At 38.2% G+C, this 9416-nt stretch overlaps 1 pseudogene; it reads left to right on the top strand.

Moving 5' to 3' along the window:
* The first annotated feature begins 5475 nt into the window (after nt 1–5475).
* LOC143667179 (calmodulin-1 pseudogene) lies at nt 5476–6586 on the top strand (annotated as a pseudogene).
* Nucleotides 6587–9416: the final 2830 nt, after the last annotated feature.

Genomic DNA, 9416 nt, shown 5'->3' on the forward strand with positions numbered 1-9416 from the left:
CACTCCCCTGTTAAAGATATTACTCTGACAATAGCTTGGAAGATATAGCCCTAATTACTTCCTAACCTCTCACCTGAGGCCAGTCCTTTGAGTTGGTAGTCTGTTTTAAACCAATCAGAATGACTCTCCCAGTGTAGTGTCACTGAGAAAGTGTTGAGAAGTAATGTGGAGATGACACCATGTTTAATGATGTGGGAACATAGTAAATCAAGTTTATAGGAATCAGATCTCAGTGACAGCATATCCACTAAAGGGAGAATGAATCAGAAAGCAGGGAAAATGGAGAGTAGAAACTATGTGGCCCCAGAAAGCACTGGACAAGAGAAGCTGCTAGATGAACCACCTTTCTAGTGCCCTTAAGACCTGGCTGGGTTTCTGCCATTATGTTAACTTTTAACTCTAAGTCTGTGCTCATTGTGGTGCCACATGGCACCATATCACATTCATGTCTGTTTTTGAAATTATAGGATATTTTAACATTATGCTCTTTAGTCATTTATCAGTATAGATTTAAATTGCAATTTGATTTCAAGTTGACGAGAATATATGAAAATTTGATTTCTTTCTACCTCTAGTTTCTATGGGAATTACTTCCCTTCATGCAGTTGCTTTTATGTCTAATCACTTTAACAATAAATACACTGTTGTCTTACACTTTTATAGTGGTTTGCAATTTCATATATTATCTCATTTGAGCCTCATAATAACTCCTTGTGACTCAGAGAGGGTAAATGAATTATTTGAAGTTACACAGCACAACTGGGATATATATTGAGGTCTCCTGGCTTTTAACCTAGTCCCAAGGCAGATTAAAAGTACGAAAGTTTGGGAAGTGCAGTGGTGGCTCAGTGGCAGAATTCTTACCTGCCATGCTGAAGACCCAGGGTTGGTTCCTGGTGCCTGTCTATGCAAAAAACATATATGTATATGAAAGTTCAATCAATGCATTCTCCAACCTAGGAGATAGCTCTATGTGCAGAAACATATTAGAACAGGGCAGACTCTTTGAATTCTTATTAGTTTTTTTTTATATTCAAACACCCAAAATCCCAAGAGTTGAAGAAGTCCAAATCTGGCTCAATTCACAAACATTTCAAGGTTTCTTATTATGTTCTAGCTCTCAGCTAGGTTTTTTTTTTGGTGAATGGAGTTACTGAGTCTGAAACGTCTGTTTTAGTACAGATAGGCAATGAAATCTGGCCTGTAGTAACATCAAGTTTGATTTTCAAGAGGTCTCCTTTGCAGTGATGGAGGCTTGGTTACCCAGTTATAGTGGTCAGCTATTTCATGGAAATTTCCTATCTATTCAGCTCTAACGTTTGTGATTTCCAATATAACTGTATGTAGGATGTCAAAAGCAAAGCAGCATGGTAGCTAGGTGCTTTTGATGCTGAGAGCAGAAATTTTCATGTAATCTCGTAAGACTTTCAAAAACTCCCACATCATTCCTGGGCAACCTTCTTCTCTCCCACTCATTTTGGAAGTTGAGGTAGGGGAGTAACTCTAGCTATAGTCCTCCTTTCCAAAGGGTATGCCAAGGGAAGGGTCACAAATACATCCTAGTCTCCAGAGACCAGAGAACTTTCTGAAAGGGAAAATGAAGAAGATTTTACCAGCATACTCCAAGGACAAGTTAGGCTAATGAAATGCCTGCCAGTCTCACTCAACAATTGCTCTGCCTCTCACAGCAGTTCCCTCTTGTCCCTCCCCCCTTGCAAATGCAGAGAAGGAAGACAGGTTACAGAAAGGGAAAGGGATGATGCAGTGCAGAGGACTGATTTAGCATGGCAGCTGGACTGCTGAAGCAGCTTAATGAATGGGATAAGACACGAGCAATATATTCCCACCAGCATTCCCATCTGCCCCCAAATTCCACAAGAAAAAGAGGTAAGTATTTAGACACCACTCCCTAATTATAGCACAAAACAGGACCACAGAAGGAGGGTTATAGTCCAATTTCCTGACTGATTATTGGTGTTTTCAAGAAATAAGTTGGTTAGTCATTGATGCAGTGGCTGAGAACCCAACATTTCCAAGAAATAGAAAGAGGAACTCTCAGGCACAAGAATCATGCTTTAAGCCTCTTTCATGTGTGAAAATCACAGAGGAGATCCCCAGAACCTAGATAAGTCCAGCTCCTGGGCATTTTCCTCTCAGGAGAAGCTCTGAGCTTCCTCTGCTTCAGCCCTCCTTTCAAGGCTAAGCTTTTCGGAAACACCTGCTCATTGGTATGGACGGTCTCAGGGGCAAGAGGAGAAGCACATTAAGGAGTGGGTGCCTGCTATTGTGTTAGATCAATCTTGATGAATACATCCTCTGAGAGTGCTTCAAGTCTTACCCCTTCCTGACTCAAGCTTCTGAGCTGCCTATAGGATTCCACGCTGCCTGGGCTCAAATCTAATGTAATTGGCTCAGAAACCCCTTTATTTCTATGTAGAGATCCAAAATACTGGCAGGACCTCTTCAGCTCAAAGGAATTGGAAGCAGGAGACCCTTTTATCCATGGTAGTCAGGAGGCCACAGGGAACCTGGCACTGCCCTGAGGGGAGCAGGTTTACGTGGAGCATACAATCCTGACCCCAGGAAAAACATCCAAGATCACAGAAGAGGCAGCTGTGAACCATCCTTCTAGAGATATTGGATGGATGTGAGTGAGTTCAGGGGGACCCAAGGAAGACAAAGTGAACCTTCCAAAGGACCTGTCAGTTTCTATCAGTACAACAAAATGAACCATGAAAATCCATCTTTCATTCATTGCTATCCAAAATGAAAGCAATTTCCCTCTATGGCTTCCCTCACTCTTTCTAAAATGCATCCATTCAACTAGCATTTAGTGAATTTGAGCAATACGCATAGCTCTGGGCTAGGCACTGTAAAGGCAAGTGTGAACAAAACTCAGTTTGCTATTGAGTTGCCCATAATCTACTAGGGGAGACAAATGAGAAAACTGAGAATTGAAACTCAGAATAATGAGGTAAATACAAGGGGCATCTGGTCCAGTCAGCCTGAGAATGGGGAGTGCTGGAAAGTGTCTGGGGGTTAACACAACATGGGGGTCCCTGCAGAGATCACAGTAACGAACAATTTGGAGGAGAAATGCCATTTGGATCACAGCAGAATTAGTACCTACCCCTTCCATTGTGCTTATTAAACTGCGAGGCACTGTTCTAAGCACCTGATATGAATTGATTCATTTAATACTTATAGTAACTCTATGAGGTATGTATTTTTCTCACCTTATAGGTAAAGAAAATGAGGCCCAGAGAGGATAGTCATTTGTCAGAATCTCATCCAGGCAGTCTGGCTTTTCAGGCCCTGCTCGTAGCCCCTCACTTCCACAGCTTTTACTGCAATGACAGAATCTCATGGCTAGAGGTGGACTGCAAGATGGGATGCAGAGAATGGTAAGGCATGAAAGGAATGGGGGTCAGATTTGAGGGAATTGTATGCCATGTTGCATCCTTATTTCTCAAAATGGGGTGCCTCTACCCATACGGGTATACGATGAGAAGTCAGGGCACATGATAAGTCACCACCCGTTCTTTTAGAAGTATCAATTTTACAGAAAGAAATCTACATTTCGTATTCATAAATCATTTGTATAATATGCTGCACAAAAGCAATAACAAGAAAAACCTCACTGGATTCTACAAATTGGATTTTTTCTAATGTTTTGCTTATTATCACAGGATTTGCAAAGCAAAAATTGTATAATTCTATTTCTTATTAGTGGATTCCCTGCTAATGCTAAAGTATAGAGAATGCAAAAAAAAGAGGTCTCCTTTTCAGTATACATGTATACATGTATGTACATGTTCATTTGAACTTATTATTTGTATATATTTTCAAGTGTAATGATTTTGAGTTTGAAAAAATTTATTAATGGTTAAATACAGGAAGTTTTAAGTAGAAACATGAAAGCAGTAAAAACCTGCAAAATAAGCAAAATTCAAGCATATCCTGAAATCACTGACCACCATGAAAGTTATGACCTTGCCCCAAGATTCCTCACTACAGACTTTCCAAGACAAGAATGATAGCACTAATGAACCACAATAGTGAACTACTAGCTTTTTCAGAAGCTAGCATGAAAAGTCTGTACATAAATGTTTCTTAAAATATGGTGTAGGGGGCAATGCGACAGTGGCTCAGTGGCAGAATTCTTGCTTACCATGCCAGAGACCCATGTTTGATTCATGGTGCATGCCCATGCAAAAAAAAATAAATAAAAATAAAAATATATATATATATATGTATATATATATAATGTAAGATAATTATCTGAAATTTTTAACCTAAAAGCACTATTTGGATGGGACAAATGCAATGAAAAAAACTCAAGCAAATATGTTGAACACTTGCTTCAAGTTCAATATTAAAATCATCTAGAGAAAGAGTCTCCCACTCCACCAAAATGACAGTATAAGATGCTCTTGGGTGTTGCTACCCCAGAGTCTTTGAACAGCTAGAAAAATTGGCAGAGCTATCTTCCTCAAAACTCCACCAAACAGTTAAAGAGTTGTAAAAACTGAGTGAATGCTGAACCAAGAAAATGCAGCTTTAAAAGCAGTAGGAGAGGGCGGGCCATGGTGGCACGGCAGGCAGAGTTCTCACCTGCCGTGCTGGAGACCGGGGTTCAACTCCCAGTGCCTGTCAACGTAAAGAAAAAAAAGCAACAGGATAGTCTTGTTTTCCTGGCCTCTTCTCTACCCTCTCTCCCGTGCAATATGGACCCAGCTGGCACTCCCATTGTGGGTTGCTGGCCCTGTTCTGGAGAGAGATCTCAAACGGGACACATCACCTTATAACTGACAAATTGAGAAAAAAAAGACCAAGCTAAACCCAAAGCAAGCAAAGGAAGGAAATAACAAAGATCAGAGCTCAAATAAATGAAGTAGAGAATGTAATAACAGTATAGAATCAACAAAGCCCAATATTTCTATGTAAAGAATATGGTCAACCCACAGCTGACCTCAGACAACGGTGAAAGACAGAAAACTTTCCCTATTTGCAGATAACATGATCCTATGATAAAAAATCCTGAAAAATCCACAACAAATCTACTAGATATAATTAAAAAATCATCAAAGTGGCAGGTAAAAAATCAGTAGTATTTCTACACACTAGAATGAACTACCTCAAGAATAATTCAAGAAAAAAATTTCATTTACAATAATGACTAAAAGAATCAAATATCTGCAAATAAATTTAACAAATGATGCAAAGTACTTATCCATGGAAACTGCAAAATATTACTAAAAGAAATAAAAGAAGACCTAAATAAATGGAAAGACATTCCATGTTCACGGATCAGAAGACTAAATAGTCTTAAGATATCAAGTCTACATATTCAACAAAATCCCAATCAAAATTCCGACAGCTTCTTTGAAGAAATGGAAAATCAACCACCAAATTTATGAAAGGGTAATGGGCACCTACTAATCAAAAACATATTTAAAAAGAAGACCAGAATCCGAGTGGAGCTAGCGAGTCGAGCGGTTGTGTGGTCGTGTCTGGGAGACCGGTAGCGCTTGCAGCATGGCTGACCAACTGACTGAAGAGCAGATTGCAGAATTCAAAGAAGCTTTTTCACTATTTGACAAGGATGGTGATGGAACTATAACAACAACGGAATTGGGAACTGTGATGAGGTCTCTTGGGCAGAATCCCACAGAAGCAGAGTTACAGGACATGATTAATGAAGTAGATGCCGATGGTAATGGTACAATTGACTTTCCGGAATTTCTGACAATGATGGCAAGGAAAATGAAAGACACAGACAGTGAAGAAGAAATTAGAGAGGCATTCCGTGTGTTTGATAAAGATGGTAATGGCTATATTAGTGCAGCAGAGCTTCGCCATGTGATGACAAACCTTGGAGAGAAGTTAACAGATGAAGAGGTTGATGAGATGATCAGGGAAGCAGATATTGATGGTGATGGTCAAGTAAACTATGAAGAGTTTGTACAAATGATGACAGCAAAGTGAAGACATTGTACAGAATGTGTTAAATTTCTTGTACAAAATTGTTTCTTTGCCTTTTCTTTGTTTGTAACTTATCTGTAAAAGGTTTCTCCCTACTGTCAAAAGAATATGCATGTATAGTAATTAGGATTTCATTCCTCCATGTTTTCTTCCCTTATCTTACTGTCATTGTCCTAAACCTTATTTTAGAAAATTGATCAAGTAACATGTTGCATGTGGCTTACTCTGGATATATCTAAGCCCTTCTGCACATCTAAACTTAGATGGAGTTGGTCAAATGAGGGAACATCTGGGTTATGCCTTTTTTTAAAATAGTTTTCTTTAGGAACTGTTAGCATGTTGTTGTTGAAGTGTGGAGTTGTAACTCTGCATGGACTATGGACAGTCAACAATATGTACTTAAAGTTGCACTATTGCAAAACGGGTGTATTATCCAGGTACTCGTACACTATTTTTTTGTACTGCTGGTCCTGTACCAGAAACATTTTCTTTTATTGTTACTTGCTTTTTAAACTTTGTTTAGCCACTTAAAGAAAATCTGCTTATGGCACAATTTGCCTCAAATCCATTCCAAGTTGTATATTTGTTTTCCAATAAAAAAATTACAATTAAAAAAAAAAAAAGACCAAAGTTGTTCTCATATTTCTTGATTTTACAACTTCTTACAAAGCTACAGTCACCAAAAATAGCACAGTACTGGCCCAAGGACAGACATGTAAACCAATGGAATTCGAATTGAGGGTTCAGAAATCACTCTCATATCTATGGCTATTTGATTTTTGATAAGGGTATTGTTTTAGTTTGTTAAGGCTGGAATGCAATATACCAGAAATGGATTGCTTTTAAAGAAAGAAATTTATTAAGTTGCAAGTTTATAGTTCTAAGGCTGTGAAAATGTCTAAATTAAGGCACCAACAAGAAGTTACCTTCACTAAAGAAAGACTGATGCTGTCTGGAACACCTCTGTCAGATGGGAAGGCAAGTGGCTGGCATCTGCTGGGGTCTTTGGCTCTGGACACCTCTGTCAGCTAAGAAGGCACATGGTGACATCTGCTAGCTTTCTTTCCCAGCTTCTTCAACAGCTTTCCCAGTGGTGTTTTCTTTCATTTTCAAAGGTCTCTGGCTGTGTGAACACTACAGCGTTAACCAAAATGGTTCTCTCTTAAAGGACCCTAGTAGGCAACCACACACAAAATGGGTGGAGACGCATCTCCATGGAGCCATCTAATCGAAAGGTCCCACCCACAATTGGGTGAGCCACATCTCCATGGAAACAACTTAATCAAAAGGATCCCACTCAGCAATACTAAACGAGGATTAAAGAACATGGTTTTTCTGGAGTATACAATAGTTTCAAACCAGCACAGGTATCAAGTCAACTCAGTTGGGAAAGAACATTGCTTTTAGCAAATGATGCTGGGGAAAGTGGATCTCCATATGCAAAAGGATGAGGGCAGATCTGTACTTCATATCATATGAAAATGTAATTAAAATAGATTAAAGAACTAAATATAAGGACCAAAATTATAAAAATCTTAAAACAAAAACATTTAAGGATGTATCTTCAGGACCTTGTGTTAGACAATGTTTTCTCAGACTTTGCACCAAAAGCATGAACAACAAAAGAAAAAATAGATAAATAGAAATTGATAAAAATTTTAAAATTTGTGCATCATAGGATTTCATCCTTAAAATAAAAAGACAACCCACAGTAAGAGAAAATATTTGAAAATTACATATCTGATAAAGGTTTAATATCAAGAATATATAAAGAAATCCTAAACTCAACAAGAAAAAGAAAACCCAATTTTAAAATAGGCAAAATATTTGAACAGATATTTCTCCAAAGAAGGTGTATAATTGCCAAAAAGGACATGAAAAGATGCTCAACATCATTAGTTGTTAGGGGAGTATAAATCAAAACTGCAATGAAATACCATTTCACATCCACTAGAATGACTGCTATTTTTAAAAAATGGAAAATAACAAGTGTTGGAGAAGATGTGGAGAAAAAGGAACACTCATGCATTGTTGGTGGGAATTTATAGCGGTACAGGAGTTGTTAAAGACAGTTTGGGGATTCCTAAGAATGTTGAGTATAGAATTACTATATGACCTGGTAATCCCACTTCTAGAAATATACCCCAAATAACTGAAAGCAGTGATTCAACAGATATTTGCATACCAGTGTGCATAGTGACATTATTCACAATTGCCAGAGGATGAAAGCAATCCAAAGTTCCATCACTGGTGAATGGAGAAACAAATGTAGTATATACATACACTGGAATATTCAGCTGTTAAAAGGAATGAAGTTCTGATACAAACAACAACATGGATGAACCTTGAAAACATCATGTTGAGTGAAATAAGCCAGCCACAGAAGGACAAATATTCTATGATCTCACTGATATCAAGTAATAACAATAAGAAAATTCAAAGAGTCAGAAATTAGAATACAGATTACCATGACTGGGGTGAGAGTACGGAATGGGGAGTTAATACTTAATTGGTACAAAATTACTGTTTGGGGTGATGAAAATTTGGTATCGAATGGTGGAGATCATAGTACAATCTTGTGAACGTAATTAACACCATTAGATTATATGCTTGAATGTAGGTAAAAGGGGAAATTTTAGGCTGAATATATGTTGCTAGAATAAAAATAAAAATAACACATAGGACTCTACAACACAAACAGTGCATCCTTTAGTAAACTGTAGACTGCAGCTAGTGGTGCAATTATAATAATATTTTTCCATCAATTGTAATAAAGTTATCACACTAATGCAATGTGTTAATAATATGGAAAACTGTGTATTCAAGGGGGGTGTCATGGTCAGGTTCATGTGTCAACTTGGCCAAGTGGTGGTACCTGTTTGTCTGGTTGGGCAAGTTCTGGCCTGTCTGCTGTGATGAGGACATTTCAAAGAATTAAATCATGATCATGTCAGCTACACCCACAGCTGATTATGTTTGTAATCAGTGAAAGGGGAGTGTCTTCGGCAATGAGTAATGCTTAATCTGATCACTGGAAGCCTTTTAAGGAGGATTCAGAGGAGACAGGCTCTATTCCTGCTTCGGCTGGTGAGCCTCTCCTGTGGAGTTCATCCAGACCCTCCATCAGAGTCATCGTCTTCACAGCCTGCCCTGCGGATTTTGGACTCTGCATTCCCACGGTCACATGAGACACTTCTATAAATTTTATATTTGTGGGTGTTCCCTGTAGATTCTATTTCTCTAGAGAATCTTAACAAATACAGGGGGTATACAGGAACTCTGCAATTATATTTTCTGCATGATTTTTCTGTAAACCTGTAACTTCTCTAATATTAAAAATATAATTTTAAAAAAGAGAACTTCAAGCAGAGGATATTAGATGTAGCTGTACATCAAAGATTGGAGAATATATAAAAAAATAAATTTTTAGC

This window comes from Tamandua tetradactyla, chromosome 2, assembly GCF_023851605.1.
Source record: "Tamandua tetradactyla isolate mTamTet1 chromosome 2, mTamTet1.pri, whole genome shotgun sequence".
NCBI lineage: Eukaryota > Metazoa > Chordata > Mammalia > Pilosa > Myrmecophagidae > Tamandua > Tamandua tetradactyla.